The sequence below is a fragment of the Gorilla gorilla genome, chromosome 16, assembly GCF_029281585.2.
Source record: "Gorilla gorilla gorilla isolate KB3781 chromosome 16, NHGRI_mGorGor1-v2.1_pri, whole genome shotgun sequence".
NCBI lineage: Eukaryota > Metazoa > Chordata > Mammalia > Primates > Hominidae > Gorilla > Gorilla gorilla.
In genome coordinates, this window is record NC_073240.2 from 36,632,381 (window position 1) to 36,656,365 (window position 23,985).

The following is a 23,985-nucleotide window of genomic DNA, read 5'->3' on the forward strand; positions in this document are numbered from 1 at the left end:
ACATTTCTTTTTTCAAAGACAGGCAGGCTAGACTTGAGTATTCCTCTGGGCTGACAAGAGGAAGAAGCTAGGAGATAAGGGAAGGTTGAAGCATTAGAGGAAAGTGTGATGGACAAAGGTTCCTGAGTGATTTTAGAGCTCCTTCAGTTCTTTGCCAGTGAATTGTCACGTTAGCAAATTCTTCAGGATTCTGATATGGACAGACAATTGTCATGGTGTCACGGTCCCTGTGCTCATCAATAAATGTGATGAAAGGGTATATGTATATGTATCTATACACATTTGAATAAATACATCATCCAGTATGTATGTGTGCATATATAATGTATTTATGTTTACAAAAAGCTATATATTATAGCATATGTATGTATACTATAAAAATATTATTTATTTTCTTTTTCGCAACTATTACTCTTGAGTGAAGAGTATAAGAACATTCACACTGATTGTTTTCGCTAGGAAAGGGATCTGTGAAACATATCCATAAAATAATATCTGGCTAAGCCTGGGACCCACTAAAACTCTATGGTTCTCAAATGAAAGCTAATCTGAATTGTTAATAATTCAGTTTATATATTTAGTGAAGTGTAATACCAACACAGGTAGCACTAGCTTCCTATTATGGACGTCTTCAGAGACAGCAAACATACCTCTAATAACATTGTAGTAAATTCAGATTTTATGATAAGAAATAGATTACAGTTTATCACATAAAATAAAGAATGGAATATACTGGGCTTTATTTAGCTAAAATAATTAAAATCTAGAATTAAATGTGTCTCATCTTTTTTCACATGGACAGAAAGTCAATCACAAGCGACTGGTATGACGCATGGTGGAAGTAATTTGAGTTTCATTTCTGAATATCTCATCTGCTTCAAACAGCATTTATTAGATCAAAAAAGAACAGCGCCCCCCCCCCCACCACCCGTCCTTCCCCCAAAAAACTTTAACATCTTAGATGAAAGTTTATTTTTCTTTTGGATCATACCTACCAATGCCCCAAAGTACTGCAATAAAATGAAAATAAAACAAACAGCATTGTCAGAAATAATCACATAGCAGGCCAGCCCTCCCACTTCCATTCAACTCCTCCACAAAGAAGCCACAGTGCTTCACTGAACAGCCCTTAAATCTTTATTGTATTTTGCCTCTGGGGCTTGCTCATCACTGCAGGTCTAAAGTGTCTGTTATGGTCAGAAATAGCTTTAAAAAAATATTGCACCACTGAGCCAATGAGTGGTTCAAATGGCTCCAAAATTGTAAACTTGTAAAATGCAAGGTAGAGTAAGCACTTCAGCATTTGGAATAAACTGACTGCTTCACTATGTCATTCTTGGCACTCTTGCTTTATGAAGACCAGAAATACTGAGTTGAAGCAAGAGTATCTGTAAAACCCCTGAAGGTACTTGAGAATTTTCTTTCCTTCCTAGCCACAAAGATGAATAGCCGACTGGACTCTAGCTGGAAACTGTTCTTAGAATCTGCGGTTGCTCCCATTACAGAATGCTTTCTACAAGCCTGGGTAGAAAATGGCCTGGTAAAAATATTTTCAACTGATATTCAGAAACCTGTGTTTTTAGACCTACCCACATGCATGAGGCTTTCTGATACAATTAAGACAATTCATTGAGTTCCTCCTGGCAATTATGAAAAGATTATTCATGATTTTAAGTTTTCATATTACTGACGTCGTTGGGCCATTTGGTTATTGTCCTGCCATTAGATTAGTATCTAAGTGATGTAAATTTTGCTTTAAGAATGAGGTTGCAGAGAATGGAAGTAGATGGTTTTGTCTGCAGGTGAAATTTTTATTAAAATAATTTACACACATTTCAAGAGCAATGTACCTCTTCAAGTTCATTGGTCGTAATATTTGGAAGTTGTGATCAATCCAAATAAGGAAAAATGAATACTGAGAGCTTAGCATAACAAAGCAAAGGTTACCTTTCTTAATGATTTAAATTAATTTTTATTACTTATGACATAGTTTTGACATATGCATCGATGATGGTGTTCATTATCATTTAAAGTGACTCTGGCTGCTTATGTTTGAACCAAACTAAGAAGTATTCTATATAAAATACATATATGTATAAATGTTTTCTATGTGCATATGTACACATATATGCACATACATACAGATAAAGCAAGTGGGAGCACAGGTCTTGGGGTAGCATTACTTTGAACCTTTTGCCTTTAGCCCACAGGGTCAAAACTTATTAGGAAGTATGTGTTTGTCACCAAGGAAAATTTCTGGTAAACCTAGAAGCACAACACACTTCTAAATAGACATGATTAAAATTAAGCTGCCATATATTGGGCATTTATGCAGGAAGATATGCTTGTACAATGCTGGGAGATTGCATAGGAGTTGGCAGGCAACTGTGTTATTATCCAATTCAGAAATCATGAAATCTATGCCTCCAGGGTTTAATGGCCAGGCCATGACACTGTGTTTACAGGATCAGATCCTAAAGTACAGCTTATACTACACTGGACCAGTTTAATCTAGCTCTATAACTCCTCATACTCTTCTCTTTCTTTTAGACCCAAGAATGTGGCCCTTATGCCCGTGGAAGCTTTTAATTGCCTCTTTTAGAAACTAGTTGTGATTCTTCATAATCACGTCTGTTTGAGGACACAGACGATCAATGTAAGGACATTCAGAACCTTCTAACTGTCAATACATTTTAACTGTTTTATGTTTTCTCCAACATCAAAATCATAAAGCTTCTTTAACAATGATTTATTCAGCGTATACTATATGTCAGGCATTGTGTTAGGAGGTTTAGAAAACATTATTTCATTTGATTGCTACCGTTTTGTGAAATGAACACAATTATCACCTCTTCCATAGATGAGAAAAGTACATTTAAATTTAAATACAAAGTAATGTAAACATTTTGTTTGAAATCTCAAGTTTTATACAATCAGGATTCAAAGCCAGAGTTTCCTACTTCCAAAACATATTCTTTTTAAAAAACATTTTAAACAATACACAGTCATGGTATTCTTAGATGGTTTCAGATGAAAAATTACAAAGAGTATGGAAATTTTGTACATCATTTCCCAGCTTCTCCTAAAGTTATTATTTCACATAAACATAGAACAATTATTGAAACAAAAGTAACCTTCATGCAAAACTGTTTATTAATCTACAGGCCTTATTTAAATTTTGCCCATTTTCACACTAATATCCCTTTTCTAGATCATTAACTAATTCAGGTTGTCACATTTCGTTAATCTCCCCTAGTATGTGACACTTCCTCAATCTTCTTGTCTTTTAATACCTTGATTTTTTTTAAGGAGTACTGATGATTTGTTTTGTAACGTGTCCTTAAAACTTCACCCATTTTCTAAACTATGACGTTCAGTTTGGGTTTGTCTGATATTGTCTCATGATTCGACTAAAGTTATACACGTTTGGCAAGAATATTTCATCAGTGATGTGTCCTTCTTAATGCATCTATCATTATATTGGGTATATTAATTGATATGTATTGCAAAGTAGAAATTTATTTTCCTATATTATCTTTGTCTTTTAGTTGTGTGATGATATGAACAAACTATAATACAGCATTAAAATCTGAGAAAGATTAAACAGTTCGAAATATGTCATATTATATCATTTAGTAGAAATCACATTGGCTACTGACTAGCCATGATTAATTAGAATATGCCTAAATCCTTAACTGAATTAGCACTCTGTGTGTGTGCGTGTGTGTGTATGCAGAAAAATGCTAGTAAATGTTTAATAATCAGCTCTCGGGGAAAGAAAAAGCCCTTATTTGGAGTGCTTGCCAATTTTGTGGTGTAAATACTCCCACCACGGCCCATTTCAAGCTACCAACATTGTCAACGAACTCAGAGCTAAGAGGAAAGGAACACAAAATGAAGTCTCAGGAGCTGGTACAAGCCAGCCCCTAGCACGCCACTGAAATAATATATATTTATACACAGCATTTTCTGGACTCGAGGATGCAATTTATAGAACCAAGAGAAACAAACATAAAGACAAGACAAACATTTTATAATACCCAAGAGTAGAATTACCTTAAAAGACAAATACAGAAATTCCTAGAGTGTCATAATTAAGAACGAAAGTGAAACTTAAAACGAAAAAATTTTCATTGCCTTAAGTCTTTAGAGAGTGAAGTTATTTGATTCCAAGTCTTAAAAACATGTAATTTTAAGCTTCCTAATTGCTAGGTGTTATTGAAAATAACTTTAAAGGCTGGGCGCGGTGGCTCACGCCTGTAATCCCAGCACTTTGGAAGGCCGAGGCGGGTAGATCTCAAGGTCAGGAGATCGAGACCATCCTGGCTAACACAGTGAAACACCGTCTCTACTAAAAATCCAAAAAAATTAGCCGGGCGTGGTGGTGGGCCTCTGCAGTCCCAGCTACTCGGGAGGCTGAGGCAGGAGAATGGCGTGAACCCAGGAGGCGGAGCTTGCAGTGAGCCGAGATCGCGCCACTGCACTCCAGCCTGGGCGACAGAGCGAGACTCCGTCTAAAAAAAAAAAGAAAATAACTTTAAATACATGGTATGAGACAGTGCTGGAACAAGAGGCCAAAATCATCCTGTGCCTTATCTCAATTAATATGGATAGCACGACATTTCCTTAACTCCTTATTCACTGGAACACCATTACAGTGGAAACCAGTTTAACAATACATATTTGCCTTCGTTACTGCTCATGTTACTAATGAGGTCACAGCTGATCGTTGTAGTAACTGTTAGCAAGAGACTCATAAATGCCAATTTTAATGGAAAACTTTGTTTCGAACATATTCCGCAGTGCACATTCAGCCTAAAACACTTTTTCACAATTTAAATTTCCGTATGCTGCTCCGTAAGGGAAAACACACACTCCCACATTGGAGAGCTGCTTTCAGCTGAAATATACTGTATATTTGATTAGTAAATCAAATCAAAACAACTTCCAGGTAGTATTATCATGTCATACCCTTCCTACACAGATCACAATATTCGTATAAAGAAATCAATTCTACATAAGACTATTGTTTTAAAAAATGTCATTATCTCAATGTTTATTTAAAAGTTACAATGTTTTATGCATACAGTAGTGGGTAGAATGACCTCCCAAGGATGTCCACGTTCTAACCCCCAAGATCTACATGGCAAAAGGGACTTTGTGGATTTAATTAGTTAAGGATCTTGAGGAAGGAGGATTATCCTGGATTATGCATGGACCCATTATAATCACAAGTGCCCTTATAAATTATAGTCGGGGGGTTTAGAGTCAGATAAAAGGATGCGATAGTGGAAGAAAAGGCTGGAGTGATTGGCCATGAACCAAAGAATGCAGGTGGCCTCTAGAAGCTAGCGTAGGTGGGGGCAGGGATTCTTCCTCAGAGCCTCCAAAGAAACACAGCTATTCCAACACCTTGATTTTAGTTCCTCCATAAGACCCAATGCAGACTTTGACCTCCTAAGTTGCAAGGTAATATATTTATGCTGTTTCAAGCCAAGTCTGTGGTAATTAGGTACAGCCTCAATCAGAAACCAGTACTCCATAAAAACTACTTTTTAGGGGGTTAACTTTATTCCTTTTATGATTCATTTTAGCTTCGATCTTCCTCATCTTTCTCACCTTCCTCACTGAACATCTAAGATCATTCAGAATCAAAGACAAGCACAATATATTTATGGCCTTGGTGTTTAAAGTGGAGCTGAAGATTACTGCAGGTATCTAAAATAAATATTTCATCTTCAAGTATATTAAAGTATATTTTCAAAATATTTGCAACCATTATTTTAATGAGAGAGAAGCCCTTAGAAAAATTGAAGTCCTTTCATACGATGAAAAACTCTTTACGTCAAAAAGTGCAAGCATTTAAAATGTTTCTGGGTCAGGCATGGAAGCTCACACTTGTAATTCCAGCACTTTGGGAGGTTGAGACAGGAGGACTGCTTGAGGCCACGAGTTTCTTACCAGCCTGGGCAACACAGTGAAACCCCATCTCTAAAAAATAAAACAAAACAAACAAAAAAACATTAAAAAGCAAAACAAAAAAAATGGTTTTAAAAACATTAAAAAGCAAAACTAAAAAAATTTAACCAGGTGTGGTGATGTATGCTTGTGGTCCCAGCTACTTAGGAGGCTGAGGTGGGAGGATCACTTGAGGCTGGGTGGTTGAGGCTGTAGTGAGCTGTGATTATACCACTGTACTCCAGCCTGGGCAACAGAGGGAGATCTTGTCTCAAGCTTTAAAAACTAACATGTTTCTGCTCTGAAAAAATTATCTTACTACTTTGTGGTTTATTCACGTGGATGCAGCCAGAGGTCATGCCATGTAGAAAAGAAGGTGCTTTGATGTACTGTTCCATTGCAAATCTCTTGGCTCACACTATCTCTGTGAAACAGTAAAAATTAATGGAAAAATTACAACTCTAAAGTACTATAAGATTTTGAAGTGCCCTTTGGATTAAAGTTTAAATTCTCTCGTGATGTTGAATGTATTTTTTCCAGGTTTAAATTCTTAGAAATTGGAAACCAGAAAGTAAAATTAATCAGAATATTCCTTTCTCTCTTCACACCAGATCAAATAGAGTATGATAGAATATATTAAACTTTGTTTCTGTTTAAAGGATTAAAGCTTAATTTTCACTGTAGGTATTACATGTCTGGTCTAATATTTAGGTAAGCATGGTAGAAAGAACCATGAGCTAGGAATTGGATCTGGGTTCAAGGCCCCAGTCAGTAGATGACCTTGAAAATCATTTAATATTCCCCAGTTTCATTCCATTTCTAACATTACTTGCCCTAGCTACCTTGAAGAAAATAAGTGAAATATAATAATTTTAAAAATACGTTGTAGACTATAAATTGCTATTTGAAAGATACAACTAAGGAAGGATTCGGAAATATCCCATAGAACACAGAATTATAATACATGAAAATAAAATGTCCCCAAAAAGGATTCTTTTATTCTCAGCTGGAATTATACAAGCACACGTGTGTGTGTGTATCCCAGGCTGCTCATCACTGGCTAACAAATCTCACAAGACATACAGATTTCCACAATGACTATAGGTATTGAATTTTAGATAAATTACTTAAGCCTGTTATTAACATTTCAAAGTTAAGGAGTAATAAAGATTTGTTTATTTCATTGTTGACATCTAGAAATAAAAAAAATAAGCAAAATTATTGTAAGCCTCTGAAGAGTTTGTTGTGCCTAGAGTTAAGGTTCAGGTTGATCTTTTTAATATTGCAACAACCTCACACACCATTGATCACTTAGAAGTGGCCCCAGGCCATGGTAAATGGATGGCCTAATAAATCAGACACGATGTTTGCTATTTCCAAATTATTGTCAATAAGCAGAGTGAGAAGGTGACAATTCAATAACTAATGCTTATAAACTGGGCTTTTTTTTTTTAATTTTAATCAAGAATCTGAGGAGGAAGGTGAACCAGCCTAAGACATATAATTATAGACATGTGTACAAAGAAAACAACAATTATGGTAAAAGATGTATTCATTGAAAACATCCCACAATTATTATGTATGAATTTCTCTATGGTTAGAGATATATCTTCTGGTTATCTTAACTGTGTGTATATAAAAAAAAAGTGGGATCCAAAGTCTTTTTCATGCTTATGGATGAGAAAATATTGAGGTTGGGGCATATGGAGATCTGAAGATGAGGATTGAGCAAAATGGACTGCCATGGGGCAATGCACATGTGAAAATAGAAACGTTAATGAAATATAGGGAAATATAGTGAATGAAATATATGGAAAAATGTATGGAAAATAGTGGCGTTGGGGCAGGGAAGGCAAGAGGTTGAGAGGAAAGGAGAAGGGGCTATAGTTAATGCAACCTAGTTGGGTAGTGAAAGAGAATATAAAACCAAGGCCCTTACAAAATAACCAGATGCAGAAAATATAGGAGTACTGTGGTTTGGCACCAATCAATATACCAAGATGCAGAATGAACTGGAGAAAATTATAATGCAGTTTATCAGCAGGAAGGACGGTCTACATTCTTAGAAGCCTGGTCTCCTACTGCTGTAGGTACTATAGGAAAAGCTGGGCAAAGATGGGAGAACACAATAAAATGAAAAGCGGACATTAGCATTGTCCCCTAAAACTTTCTGATACTCAAAAAAAAAAACAACAAAAAATGAGGGCTTCTTACAAAATAGAGTGGTGACGAGTCTTGGGTAGGCTTGGGTAAGAATGGGCTGAGGAAGACAGAGAGAAAAGGAAACCACATGACAAGATAGAGATCATGGCAACTTTTTGATATTCTTAAACTTCTATCAGGACAGTAAGGTAAGATGGAATTTGTGCCCTTATTGAGAACAAAATATATGAATTCAAACTTCAATTTTGATCTTGGAGTGATTGGTATGGCTAGTTGACAAAAGCTTTGGTTTTGGAGTGGGGGAAAAAAAAAAAACCCAAAAAACCATGTTTAAATCCCAGCCCAATCACATATGAGCTAAGTAAGGTCCTTTACAACATGAGTTGTTAAAAGGCTAACATTTTTATTGGTTTCTTTATGTGTAAAAATGAGGATATTAATAGTTCCTACCTTGGTGTTGTTGTGAGATGTAAAAGAGAAAAATCCATGTAAAAATCCTATTACTTACATTGGTGGTAATGCTAGCTACACCATTATTAATATTGACTACAAAGATTTAAGAAAATCCTTGAATCTCTGCACACCTTACTTACCTAATCTATGAAATGCGAGTAATGATCATACATTTATGGTCTGGAGTGTAGGCTTGAATGAGATCATGTATGCAAGATACCTGGCACACAATAGGCTTACAGTAAGTAGTAGCTGTTGTTACTAAAAAATGCACTGGTTTCAAAATAATCCAAGTTCCAATTTGTCCTGATGACAAAAACATATTTGGAGTGCTTGATATATATGTATGTGTATTTTAGTTTATCTACTCAGTACATTTTCATCAAGGGTAAGGGATCCCACGTGGATTTATAGTAATACTTTTCTTAGGAAAAGCACTATCAAAATTCTGTTTATCAAAATCTATCAAATTAGCTTGAAACCTGCCTCCAATTTTCCAAATTTCACGCACTGCCTCTTTACCATTATCATGTCTTCTGCTAGTAACAAGACATAAGTAGTCACCTCTGGGAAATACAGAGGTTTTTTTTCTTCCTTTTTTTCTTTTTGATACACTAAGATTTGTTCTCTGAAAGAGAAGATGGTGAGACAACCAAATTACAGCAAGTTTTTTCAAAAAAAATTGCGTGATTTCCATGAGTTTTTATTTCGTTTATATCACCACCATTCCTTTATATGCTAGACAGCTTCTAGCACCATGCTGGGTGCATAGAAACTATGAAGTAAGTAGTTACTCATTTGGGTCCTTAGAAACAGAAGACTAAGTTTTCCTCACAATATTTCCTATAATCAAAGACCCATATCAACCATGTTTCTATAAACAGAGATTTATAGTAGATGCTTAACTGGAAGCAATATTATTATAATTGATTTCCAGACTAAACACACACACACACACACACACACACACACACACACACACACTTAAAACTTAAAATGGTTATAATTAGAGCACAGTACAACCCAGTCTTCTTTATTGGGGATCCACATTGCTGTCATTATAAGTGTCGCTTTTCAGCACCATGTCCCTTACCAAACAGAGCTCATTTTGAAATGCCAGTTTTTGTGAAAAATTCTATCCATTTTCGACATGGTATTTGGACAAGAGAAGTTTTTCTCTTTGGGTTCATTTTCGGGTTGTTAGCCTAATCTAAAATAGAGCTTCTTTAAAAGTCTGCCCGAATGTTTAGTTAAAACAGAGAAGGAACAGCTGAGTGTTGAGTGGTAGTGTTACATTGAGTGAAGACACGACTGTAAATAACCCTGCAATTTGGAAATGAATGATGCTTTTGACAGAGACAATTATGTCTCTATTGACAACATTGATGTCAAACGCCAAGTGAAAATATGAGATTGACTATCAGCAGTTTCCACCAGTTAAAGTAGCTTCACTGAGATAAAGGAACAAGAACAAATGCATTCCTCTCACTCCTCTACTCACACTCTTTTCATTCTCTCAGAGCTGGCTTAGTCCAGTTCCACTTTGGGGGAAAGGATCAAGTGTTCACACTTCATCAAAAGAAGATCAAATACTCTTAGCTGTTTCTTTTTAAGTTAATCATTTCCAGGGTATCATTAGTCACTTTTCCCACCTCAAAGAAGGGAAGCTGAAATACTCAAGGAAAGAAGTCGAGCCCTGAACTTCTATCAAAGTAATTACAATTTCCGAGTTAGACATGACGTATCTGAAATAAGGTCTTTGCTGTGAAAACCTCACACAGAGATCTTACCAGCCTTCAAAGTTGTTTTTCTTATAATTGCTAAATACTGGCTTATATTTCTGGGGTGGAGAATATTCTGCGTGGCAAGTTTTCCAGTTTGAAAAAACGTTCTACATTGGAGAGCCTTGATGGAGAAATAATTTCTTCCATATATATCTCTCCATTTTAGTCAATTGTATTACCGAGGCTCTTTGACTAGTATTTTTATTATAAAGAAATTATGTTCCCTTTAATATGTACTAAAAGCACTTGCATTCTTTAATATTCATATTTAAATATGTAATGTAAACATTTATTAAAACCAGGGTACAGCATAAAAATTAGGCCATATTCATATTCTGGAGTCAGACAAATAATATGCTGTGTGTAAGATCTGGATTTGTGGAGGAATTCCTGAGGGCATAGAATGTCGGTAGAGAAAACATTTGGCCTCCGAGTCTCAGGAGTTGCAATGGGACATCTCTCGGCGTAGAGCAGTGTTACATATGCCATTGTGCTCATCTCGCCTTTCTTGCTGCTGTATGGCAGTGATGGGTCCTCTATGGGGGGCATTCTTCTTATTGTAATATGACTTTCCTATTTGGGGTAGAGAGATGGATAGGTGACGTGTTTTGTTTTGAAAAACAAATGGTGTGAGCTTTCTATAAAGGAATATGTGATTTTAACATGCAAAGAAAGCATCCAGTATATGATGCTAGAATTAAACTCTTTAAAGTAACTACCCCTCTGTGAAATATGTGTTTTTGAAGACTTAAAATTTAGTAAGGGACTGTGAGTTCACTGTTAGAATAACTTACATAAAGACATGTCATAAAGTGAAAAATAAAATTCATTAAAAGGAAGAAACCCAATAAAGAACAATTTTTGTTAAAGAAAATAAGGTAATTTGTTAACTATATGACAATATAGTTGTTATTTTATTTCATTGAAAAAGCTACTTTATTTTGGCCGGGCATGGTGGCTCACACCTGTAATCCCTGAACTTTGGGAGGCCAAGGAGGGTGGATCACCTGAGGTCAGGAGTTCAAGACCAGTCTGGCCAACATGATGAAACCCTATCTCTACTAAAAATACAAAAAATTAGCTGGACGTGGTGGCAGGCGCCTGTAATTCCAGCTACTCGAGAGCCTGAGGCAGAAGAATCACTTGAACCCAGGAGGTGGAGGTTGCAGTGAGCCAAGATGGTGCTACTGCACTCCAGCCTGGGCAGCAAGAGCAAAACTCTTGAAGTATAATTGAATAATTTACCTTTGCAAATGGATGCTATAGATATAAATGTGTATTTTTTAATCACAACATTTTAATCTCAGTTATGAGACTGATGGGGTATAGAAGATAGTTCTTAGTATAAGAGATTATTTAAAGGCTAACTTCTTATAGACCTTGTGTGTTTATTTTTATTTCTAAAGTTGTACCTGTTTGCTACATTTTGTATGAATCACTAGTAAAGTAACAAATATTTTTGCCATAGACCTGTCTGATTATGCAAAAGCAGGAGATCTTTTCTTACTGTTGACTTTATAACTTTACCTCAGCTCCCTGGGCCTCAGCCTCCTTCTCTGCAAGATTATAGAACTGAACTAGCATATGGCCAGGGTCCTTCTGGCTCTAAAATTTTATCCATCTATCATCCTTAATCAGAGAATAATTTGATATATATTTCTATATGCTTTTTTTGTTCTAAGCTATTGTTTTCATTAAGTATTGTATCTATTTAATTTACTGTTTTAAAAACGCTAGTAAAGTCTCCTTTTTTACCAAAGCATTTAAAAATATTGTCTCTGGGATTTGTTTCTTTTTCCATTAAATTTAGATAACTGTTCATTTTCATAAAGTTCTAGAAAATTTCATGTTTGTCTTCTGTGTTCGGTTTTCTATGAACATCTTCATTGCACTTCAGTAGGTCAGAGTAATAAGAGGTTTTCTGTTTATCCGGATTTATAAAATGAGCGTATTAAAAGGCCTTGATTTGTATTTCTCTGTCGTCTCTTCTCTACTGTTTCAAGAATACTAGAGAACACACATAATGTGACTCAGCGCTGTTTTAGCAGTAATATATATTACTAAATGGAGGATACGTTTTTTGTCCTCATGGAGCCTACTATATAGAGGGGAAAATACGTATTAACAAATGAATGCACAAATATGTTTATCAGTGCATTAAGAATGAAAAGACGATACTAAACAATGTCCCAATGGAAATGATGTATGTAACAGAACTGAGAAATGCCTGTTTTAGAAGGTGGCCTTAAGCAAATTTTTTAAGACAGAGTAGGAGTTGGCCAGGAGGAGGGCTCACAGAGGGTGTATTGTACTCAGGGGGGCAGAAAGTACAAAGACCTTGAACCTGTAAATTGCTGGTACTTTCAAAGTGGCTAGAGTGTAATAACATGAGATGAGTTAGGAGTGGTTCTTATAGAAATCTTGTATTTTATTTTAAGGGTGGCATGACCATGTAATTTATTGTCAAAAACAGGACACTTTGGAGAACTAAAGTGGACGTTGGTGATAATTAAGCTGCAGCAATAGGTGTAAACCAGGACTTGCCCCAAGAAAACTAGTACAAATTGTTACCTACTTAAATCATATATGAAGATAATTAAATCCTTGAATCAGGAGAGTCAGAAAATTCAATTAATGGTTTTGAAATATTACACCAAGTACTGTGTGCAGAGTGGTTTATAAGAGAACAACAATGGAAACAGACTCTTGCCCGGGTCTAGATGAGGAATAAGATGAAAAACAAAAAAAAGAGGCAGATTTGAAAGTCAGTTTAGATGTAGAATTGCTAGAACTTGGTGATGGATTGGATGGAGGTAGGAAGAAGAAATGATTTTCAAAATGATTCCCAGGTTTCTATTTGTAGAACTGCCTGAATGGACATGCCATTTATTAATATTTGGAAAATTAAAGAACAGGTTTGGGGCAGGATTGGTGAAAGGCCAAGAGATTAGTTTGGGGATCCTAAATATGAGATGCCTGACAAACTTCCAAATGGAGATGTCATGGAGAAAGCTAAGTTTCATCTTGAATAGCAATCTCTGTGGTTGATAAAAGTTTAAAGGTTGTAAACATTTATATGCCATTTAAAGCAAGAAAATGTCTGAAATTACTGAGGATGAATATTAAAGTGATTTTTTAAAAGTTGGCCCAGGTCTGAGTCTTAAGGAGCACAAAAATTAACTGATGGGTTAAAAAGGAAGAAACGGCAAAGTCTTTTGGGCCATTATAGGGAAGAATTCTATATACTTCTCAGAAGGCCACAAAGGAACTAATCTCTTTATTCCTCTTGACCAACATGTTGACCTTCATAACACACTTTTATTCCTTCATCCTCCTTGCCTATCTCACTCTCTGAAGTCCCTAACACCTGTCCCCTTGAGTCACCTCTTACATCAACTACTTGCACACAAATATTCATCTCAGGCTCTACTTTGGGCCTGAGAGAGAAGAAACAAGGGAATAGAAATACGACCAGGACAGTGTGTTACTGCAGAAGTAAAGAGGTTATGTCCAGAAGGAAGGAGTGGGAAAAAAACTTTTGAATGCTGCTGAGAGGTTAAGACAAGAACTGGTTTGGTGATGTAGAAATCATTGGCAATACCCATTAGAATAGTGAGTGTGTTTGCTGAGAATGATGGTTTCCTGCTTCATCCATGTCCCTGCAAAGGACATGAACTCATCCTTTGTTATGGCTGCATAATATTCCATAGTGTATGTGTGCCACATTTTCTTTATGCAGTCTATCATTGATGGTCATTTGGGTTGGTTCCAAGACTTTGCTATTGTGAACAGTGCCGCAATAAACATAAGTATGCATGTGTCTTTATAGTAGAATGATTTTTAATCCTTTGGGTATATACCCAGTAATGAGATTGCTGGGTCAAATGGTATTTCTGGTTCTAGATCCTTGAGGAATCTCTACGCTGTCTTCCACAATAGTCGAACTAATTTACACTCCCACCAACAATGTAAGGGAAAACCAAACACTGCATGTTCTCACTCATAAGCGGGAGTTGAATAATGAGAACGCATGGACACAGGAAGGGGAACATCACACACTGGGGCCTGTCATGGGGATGGGGTGATAGCGGAGGGATAGCATTCGGAGAAATACCTAATGTAGATGATGGGTTGATGGGTGCAGCAAACCACCATGACACAAGGATCACAAGGTCAGGAGATTGAGACCATCCTGGCTAACACGGTGAAATCCCGGCTGTACTAAAAATACAAAAAATTAGCCAGGCATGGTGGCAGGCGCCTGTAGTCCTAGGTACTTGGGAGGGTGAGGCAGGAGAATGGGGTGAACCCAGGAGGCGGAGCTTGCAGTGAGCCGAGATCGCGCCGCTTCACTCCAGCCTGGGTGACAGAGCAAGACTCCATCTCAAAAAAAAAAAAAAAAAAAAAAAGTGTGATATATTAGAGCATATATGAATGCTGATGGTAATGATCCACTAAAGAGAAGATCAGGTTATCTGCTGGGAAAAAACGGAGGTGGATAGTTGGAGGTACAGGAAGAAAGCAGTAGACAGTCACTGTGATGGTGAGTGAGAGATCACTTTGGTCTCTAGGTGTTAAATCATTGTTTGAGGCTGGTGACCATTAATTACCTATGATCTCAATCTGCTCTGTTAGGAAATTTTCGTCCAGCAGATCTCAGTTTCACCGACGCTGGCCCAGAGACAACGCTTTTGTTGGATGCATCATTGGAATTTGCAAGGTGAATTAATGGAAGAAGAAAGGCCCCAGGGAATTGAGGGCATTTACAAAAGATTCATTATAAATAGGGGCTGTGGAACATGATCTATTGAAGGGAGAATTGAATTCCTGAGGGGCTTGGTAGATAGAAATGAAGTGATAAGGATAACAGATTGCACTCCTCTGTGAGGTCAAAGGATTGTTACAGTGAGAGTGCTCCAGAAGGATGCAAAGGTGGTAAGAAAGTAGGATCTTTGAAAGAATGAATTTTCTTGTGGTGTAGTTTTTGGTGATGAACTCTGTTGGTATTTCAGTTCTCTAAATTTCTACAAATTCAGTTCTATGCTGTGATAGGGCTATGAAGGGATAACATGCATTTTGTGCCTCTACCTTTTTCCTGTTTGTCAATGGTATCCCTTTTAAATGGGCTTGAGTTGCCACATTACTTGATTTTGGAAGGCATTGAGAATCCAATGTAGTGTTCTACAATTCTGGCAGCCCTACCTGCCCCCTTCTGCATTACCATGGTGCTTCAAGGACATGCTAAGTTGAAGAAATCCTGATCCTGAAAAAAAAAGTCTTTACTGCCTCACAGGAATTTACAATGTCAATTTTAGTGATACATAAACAGGCATCTTACATTCTCTATATACCAAAGTATTGACAGGTATGTAACTATCTCCTGTGGGTTTTTTTTTCCCTTCTGAGCCTTTGTATACACCTGTGACTGATGTAACGTTCTTATATTATCTCATATTCTTCCTTCAAAGAGTGTTCAAACATTATCTTCTATGTGATACCCAACTTGACCATTTCTGACCTTCTTTTCAGTCCTGTCAGTTCATCCATCCTCTGGGCCCAAATGAAATTGTATACTTTATTTTTTGTTTTACTCTATTATAATTATTTGCATGGCTGTCTCTTTACTTGACTGTGTTTTTTTGAAGCCAGAGAACATGTTTGTTCATCTTTGTATTCTTTATGCCAGCCCAATTGCTGGCATATTTTAAGTGTTAAGCAAATATTTGTTTAAAAAATTAAGATAGGAATGAATGAATTCTATTTACCTTTTAATAAATCATGCACCAATCAGTAGCAACCATCATGCTATTAAATGGCATAAGCAATTATAAGTTTGTTTACTGAATCTTACGTTATTGGCTATCAGAAAAAAAGTGCCACCAAACACATTTTTATAATGAAGTAGATCTATAATCTGGCTTTTGTAACTCCTGAACTGTTGTGGATTGCATGCGGCTTAGGAGTTGGAGAGAAAGGGGGAGGCAATGTAGTACTTCCCAATTTATGAGGGGACCTAGGAGCAGAGATTAAAATGCAGAATGGCAATCAGATTAAAAGGGTTGACGAGATCCTGAAAACATCCTTCAGGCCACAGGGGAGCCTGGGGGAGAAATCTTGGGAGAACTGCAGGCCATTGAGGGGAGGGGAAAACTAGGCCTCCCACCACTAAATAATAAGAGATAAAATGAAACCACTTATCTGATTTTAGAATTTTATCTGGACATGGAAACCTTCCAATTATTTATTTATACATAATGATATCAAGCTCTATCTACTGCCACTCCAAAGAGAACTCTTAAATAATCAAATAAAATGTTAAGATTTTCTATCCAAAGTATTCAAAGGAAGGAAGAAAAAAAAACACACAAAGGGTTTTGAAGTACTCTTTTTCTGATAACAATTTAAATGGAACAACAAGAGTTATTAGCTATTTTATTTTATTTAATATAGAAAAGGCTCACTTTTTACTTCACATATTTATATACATTAAATCAATATATTTTTGGTTTTACTCAAGCCTAAGTAGAAACACTTCTTTTCACCCTTTATGTTGTATAAAATAAGATATTTGCTAAATGACAAAATTCCTCAAAGAGTCAATTTTCACTCAAAGGCAGGGTTTAAATGTTTATATGTTCTTATTCATAATTTACAATAAAAACTCATTTTAAATCATTTTAACCACTTAGGTTTAGCATACATTGTAGATACTTGCATAAGATGTTTTCAATAATGCCACTATTATAGTAATACCATCTTTATTTTGACTTTAAAAATGTATTTCCTTTGTAACACAGTAGCTCAAACTATTAAATCTGTTAACAGACTCAGGAGAATGATGGGGTAAGTGATGGATATTTTCCCACATATGGAAACTGAGGGAGCCAGTTTGAATAATCAGAGGCCCTTGACAAAACTTGCAAAGTAAGTAACTAAATTTGGTTTTATAAGACACAAAGGCAAATTAATGATACAAATTAATGAGAACATATACAAAATTGATGATACAGATTTGGGTTCCCTAGTGCCCAAATAAGTCAATTTTTATTTATGTGTTTTTGTTTTTGAGAAGATACTAGGTTTGGATATAAAGGAATGGGGCATCTGTGTGGTTTCAGAATATTAAAACAAACGTTAGATTTAAATAGGGAACAAGAGAGGAAATAAAAGAGAAAGACAAAAGGACATGAGAAATAGTATGTTAGGGGGAAGAAAAAAGAAGGAAGAGTAGAAGGGAAAAATCTGTACAGAGTTGGAATTTCTAGGGTTCTAACCATCGCATCCACAACCAGCATGGCCCCTGTTCACATGGCCCCATTTTAGATGGAAGGCAAATAGAACATCTCCTACTGACAATAAAATAAGCACATTCAGAATCTGTTTATCTTGCATGTCACCGAACAACGACAGTATCTATCTATATAGACAGAACCCAGGAGTTACATGAGATGGGAGCTGACGTGAACATTAGCCAAGTATTCCAGGCTGAGAGGCAGAAAGTAAACCTCAGATTTTGGTCTATGCACTGGAGGAGAAAGGAAAATAAAAGCAAAACCAAATACCTTGAATAGTCTCTCCTGATGCCTACATTTCCAAAAAGAATAGTTTGTTCTATTCTAGAGAATTAAATAGTCAACTTCCTAATTTCAAGTTGTCACTCCCTGAGCACTGATTTTTCTGCATATATTTGGAAATTCCTGTCCTTCTGTGACTGCCATGCCATTAGATTACACTGTTTTCTTTGCTTCATCGTTGCTGCTTCAGTCACCAAGGCAGTGAGCGAAGAATTAAGACATCTCCTAGAATTTTTATATTAATTATATTAATCATCCTGAATGTTTTCCACATTCTTGTGGATAACACATCTAACACCCTCCTTAACTTCTTCTACTCCAATGCTATTCAGCTTCCTTCCTCTTCATTCACTCAGTTTATGGTTAGAAGTGGTGTTCAACCAGTATATACTGCCTGTGCAAATAGTAAAGTATGTTTGTGCTGGTTACTAAACACTTACACCTGGGTGCTCCCTCCCTCTGCATGAACCTTCGCTCCCTGGGAACCCCTCCAGCATTCCCCATACTCCAGCAACGATAGGGTTGACTCCCGGTCCTGTGTAGAGGAGCACCAAGGCATGGCTTCAGTCCTGGGGCAGCAGTGTTTGAGCCATCTACACTACCCATTAAATGTTTTAATGTCAGCCCTGTCCATTGACACACAATATTTTATTGACGTGTGAGACTACTTCATGTTGGAAATTATATGCCCCTAATTTATACTCTAATCCCTCAATTCTGTCTACTGTTTTTCTTATTTTTTAAGTCTTCTTGTTCTTCTGCCTTATTGAGCTCCATACTCCCTGGATCCCTGAATTTTCTGTCTATCAGCTTTTCTGTACCTTCACTTTCTTCTCTTCTAAATCTTGGTTTATTATTTTAACTTCATTCTCTCTAACACCATCCTGTCTTTTATTGCCTTGTCCTTCTATCACATCTGCTCTAGAAAATGTAACTAAATTAAATCCATTATCCATCTCTGATCTTACAACCACTCAAGCTTTAGAGAAAGCTAGGGAAAGTCAAGTAAGCATACAGACTATTATGTGTCTCATTGCTGCCTGGTGACTTTTACAAGTTGTTGGCCAACTCCCTTGTCCCTTATTACTTATTCCAAATTCTTAATTCTCTCCTCCAGTACCTGCCTCGCCTCCCAGTACATCCCCTTCACCTTCACCAGAGATTTTACTCCAATTTTGGAGAGGAACTTGATATTCTCTGGCAGGAATACACTCAGCTTTATATTCTACCATGGCAGGCTAATGAAATTGGACCAATCTTTGATGTTTTTCCCTTCAGAGCCAAAGAAGTAGTTCCCTTCACTGACAGGTCAGGACCAATCCATGGTATTCTTTTCTTTCTTCTCTTTTGAGATGGAGTCTCGCTCTGTTGCCCAGGCTGGAGTGCAGTGGCACAGTCTTGGCTCCCTGCAACCTCCACTTCCCAGGTTCAAGCAATTCTCCTGTCTCACCCTTCTGGGTAGCTGGGATTACAGATGTACACCCGGCTACTTTTTTCTATTTCTAGTAGAGATGGGGTTTTGCCACATTGGTGAGGCTGGTCTCAGCCTCCTGACCTCAAGTGATCCACCCACCTCAGCCTCCCAAAGTGTGGGGATTACAGGCTTGAGCCACCGGCCTGGCCCGTGGTATTATTTTCTAATACATTTTTTCCTTCTCCTCTCAGATTGTCCTCCATCAATGATTTTGTCTTTTTGTCTTTCTCTTCTCCACTGGATCATTTCTTCAAGTTTGAACATGTGCTTATGGCCCTTATTAAAAAAGAGAACCCAATATTTTTCCACCTGCTGACTCTTCTTGCTTGTCATATAGTTTCTGTCATTACAGAGTTAATTTAGGTATCCCCCAAGTTCCCATTTACTTTTACCTCCTGAGAAGAGTCTTCTTCCAAAATCGTTGAAGCCATGCTGGTTAACGTCACCAAAGTCTTTCCATTTGTCAAACACAATAGACATTTTTTGGCTTTTATTTTACCTCACCTTTCTAAAGCATATGACACTGTTAACAACTTTCCCATTCTTAAGCTATTCTACACACTTGACCTACAGTACTTCTGCTTTTCTTTCTTTCTGACCACTCCTCAGCTTCACTGAGTTCATCTATCAGTGGAAGCATTTGCATTTCCCTGGATTCTATCAGTCCTGGTCTCTTCAAATGTTTCTCTCTCTCTGGATGACCTTATCTGTAATAAAGTTTTAACATTCATCTGCGTGATATTTTCATCTGTCTTTGGAATACCTCCAGCTAGCTAATGACAATGATGTTAAAATTAATAGCAATCATGAATATTATTAACATTTTTAAAGCACCTCCTTTCAAGCACTATGCTGAGTTTTTAACTTCTCTACTCACCAAAATTTCTGATTCCCCCTATTTTATATTTGAGTGGGGAAGCAACTTGCCTATGTCACACAGAAATTAAGTGGCAGAGTTAGGCTTTAAACGCAGCGTATCTGACCCAAAGGCCATGCTTTAAGCCAGTTTACTAAATGTTACGTGTCCAAAATGTAATTCCTATCCCCCCAAATTATTCATCTTCCTATATATAATCTGTTTCAACAAATATATAATTATCTACAGCAAAACCCAAAACAGAAAACTTGAAGTCATCTAAGATTCTTCCCTTCTCTAAGCAGTAAATCACCAAGTCCTGCTTGTTATATCTCTTCCCTTTTATTCTTGTCCCATGGCTATTTCCTTAGTTCAGTGGCCCCATAATTTCTCTCCTGTCCCATTGAAAAAGCTTCTCAGTTTGATTATGCACCTCCTTCTCATCTTGGTACCTTCCAATTTATCCTCCAGCAGCTATTCATCTTCTTATACCGTATATCTGATTATATCCCTCCTCTGATAAATCCCTAATGACTGACTTCCCATATCCTGCAGCAGTCTTTCTCAAAGTGAGTTTTGTGTAGCACCTTCCATCAAAATCACCTAGAAAGCTTGTTAGCAGATGCTAAGGAACCACACCAGAAATTCTTAATTAGAATTAGTGGTAGCAGGACCTAGACTCTGTATTGTTAACAAGCTCCCTATGTGATTCTTTTTCACACTAAAATTTGAGAGCTTCTGGTCTCCAGATTAAGTGCAAACACTTCAGAATTGCTGATAAGCACCATCTGACTGGCTCTGGCTGATCTCCCTCCTTCCCCCCTTTTTTCCACTCCCCCAACTACACTCTGCTTTCCAATCACACCAAAGTTTTGCAGGTGTCCCTAATACCAAGCTTTCTTAAGTGTTGGAGACTTTGCATGTGTTTTGTCTTTTACCTGGATGCCCTTACTCTCTATCATCTAGCAAGTTGCTGAGTGTTTATGTGAATATGTGTGTTGCATACTTCGAGTCCTCAATAAACTGAAAATTTCTCCCAGGACAGTGCTAGCTACGTAGTCATGCGGTATCACCCTTAAAAAAATACTATTCCTAGTTCAGGATGTGTGCAAAACCAAGTGATGGCTGAGAAAAATGTAACGAATGTGAACTTAGCAGGTATTTCGTGTGGAGGTCCTAGAGTCCCTTCAGTAATTTCTCTGTGGCTCATGACTGATTATTTGGTTAACACTTCATATAAGCCTTTCAGTGGGCAATTTTACGTTTGCTGGCATCTCTACCAATGAGCACACAATGGAAATGACATTCCAAAAAGCTATTTTGGTCACCTACTGTAAGCGCTAATCAGATAAAAGTTAGAAGGAGTAATTAAATTGAAGTCTCTATATGGTCTGTTTAATGTAGGGAAGGGAGAGATGCACGTAGTCACGTCTACATGTTAGATGTTGAACTAAGCATTACCCTTCACAACAAATTTGTTTGTAAATTTATAATAATCCTCCCTTTATAGACAAGAGAACTGTACTCACAGATACCCAAGAGATTTGGGAAAGTCACCCAGCTAATAGGTGGCAAATCTGAAATTTCAATGTAGGTGTCTTTATATCCTTTCATCTATTATACCTATGTTGTCTGATTTTCGAGTACATATGTATGGAGATTTTTGTCTTTATAAGCAAAAGTCACTTCAGACATTTCTTTTTCTGTGAAGAGTAGAAACATTTTATTGCATTTTTCCAATAAAAGACAATGTTACCCACTGCATAAATTAGTTTGTTTCTCTCACTATCCGAGTTTTAGAAAACAACATTAAGGAAAATGTGTTTTTAAATCTTCCTAGTGATCCTTTAGGCCTTCAATAGCACAGAGAAGAGTAATACATTGCCTACCACTTAGTGGGGGAGTTATTTAATGCTAGTATCTATTTGTCAGATGGGTGCCCTTACCAATGGTGATACAAGGGGAAAACAAAATCTGGGGGTTAAAAGCAAGGATTTCCCTAAACCCTTGCTTCCCCCTCCTTTCCACTACCCACTCTTTTCCCATGCCCCACTTCCAGGAAACTGGGACAGCTGGTTATCCATCTCATTTCCCTAACAGTTGCATGCTGACTCTGTCACCAAGCTGTGCATTTGCTAGAACAGTCGCTTTTCTTCATAAGACTGATGAAAAGAAAGCAGAAGTACTATGCATTGTTTTTCTTAAGGTTCATCATGCTGGGTGTGTGTGTGTGTGTGTGTGTGTGTCCCCTAAGTCGGGGGAAACTATTAGGAGACAGCCAGATTTCTTTAATGAGCCTAGAGGTAATGCAAAATTCATGTGCTTTCACCTGCAGCTGGGTAAAGCCTGGTGCACAAACAGAAAAGGGGGTGGCAGGAAGGGTCTGTTATTTATGATTTTGTTGAAACAGGTACCCTGGCTGCTACTGGGCATCCTGACCCACTTGTTCATTTTTTAGGAAGAAGTAGATACTTTCAGTGGGAGCGACTCAAGCATCAGATTTGCTCCTTGGAGCATTAATAAAAGGGCTCAGTTAGCTTCATCTCATTATTTTACTATGAGTATTGACTTTGGCCTAGAGTCATGTATAGATAAAATGGTGCAAGGGCTTGTCCTAAGTGATTACTCAGAATTACAAATCATTTCACGTGTAACTGAATACTGCAGTCTAGCTGGCACCCTGCCCCTTGCTTCTCTCCCTCCCCTTTCTCTAATAGGAGCGCAAATCCAGCTTTGTCTGAAGAGGCAATTAATCTTATTCACTGAAAGCTGAATTTTAATTCAGCAGCATGTGGAGGACATATTTGCCTATCACACAGAATTAGTTTAACAGGGAATTTAGAAAAAAAATATTGGAGGTCTTGGCATTCTTGGACAGGGAAAATATCTCATAGACATTCCTTTATTAGCCATCTACATACTTGCATATGAGCTTCTTTTTGTAAAAATAACTCTATTAGGGTAAACTGGATTTATTTTGTAAGTGGCTGATTACATTTTGTTTTATGTTGAAAACACAAGATATGTGTGTTTTGGAGAAAAATGAACATAAGGTAAGAAAGATAAATTTTAGTTTTCTAGTGATTCTAAAAGGCTATTATTTTTAAGGGCACAGCTTAGAGATGATCAGAAAAATAAAGGGACACATAAAAATCCTAGACAGCCCACATATATCCAAATCAAATCATAGAGAAGGGTAAGTGTTCAGGTACAAAGTTGACAGGTCTACCAGTTCTGCATTGCAGACTATCATGTGAAATCTGTTAGGCAAATACTATGTTTCCCTAGTGTTTCTGCTGTGCTGTATTTTAACAATTTTCCCCTGAGCAAGACCCCAGCATTTTGTCTGAGGTTTGTTTCACATGTAGACAAAGTGTAAAAAAAAAAAAAAAAAAAAAAAACACTTCCTCAAGCAGTTTCTTAGTTCAAGAGATTTGGATAAGAATATGATTTAATGCATGTCCATGCTTAGTTAGATATCAAATTCTCATAAGGTCAGAAAATACATTTCCTCCTGTTTCATGCTTGTATTTAACACAGCACTCCTCAAAGGCTACATTATAGTACAGGCAGATATCAAACCATGTAACTGTGTCCTTTCCAGTGACAGAGAGAATTTAATAAAAAACAAGAGTGCAGATGATCTTGTATGCCAAGTAATTATTAGTGCAGCATAAATCTTAAGAGTTACTCTAAGAGAGTTAAAAGGTGCTGTTAGCTTTT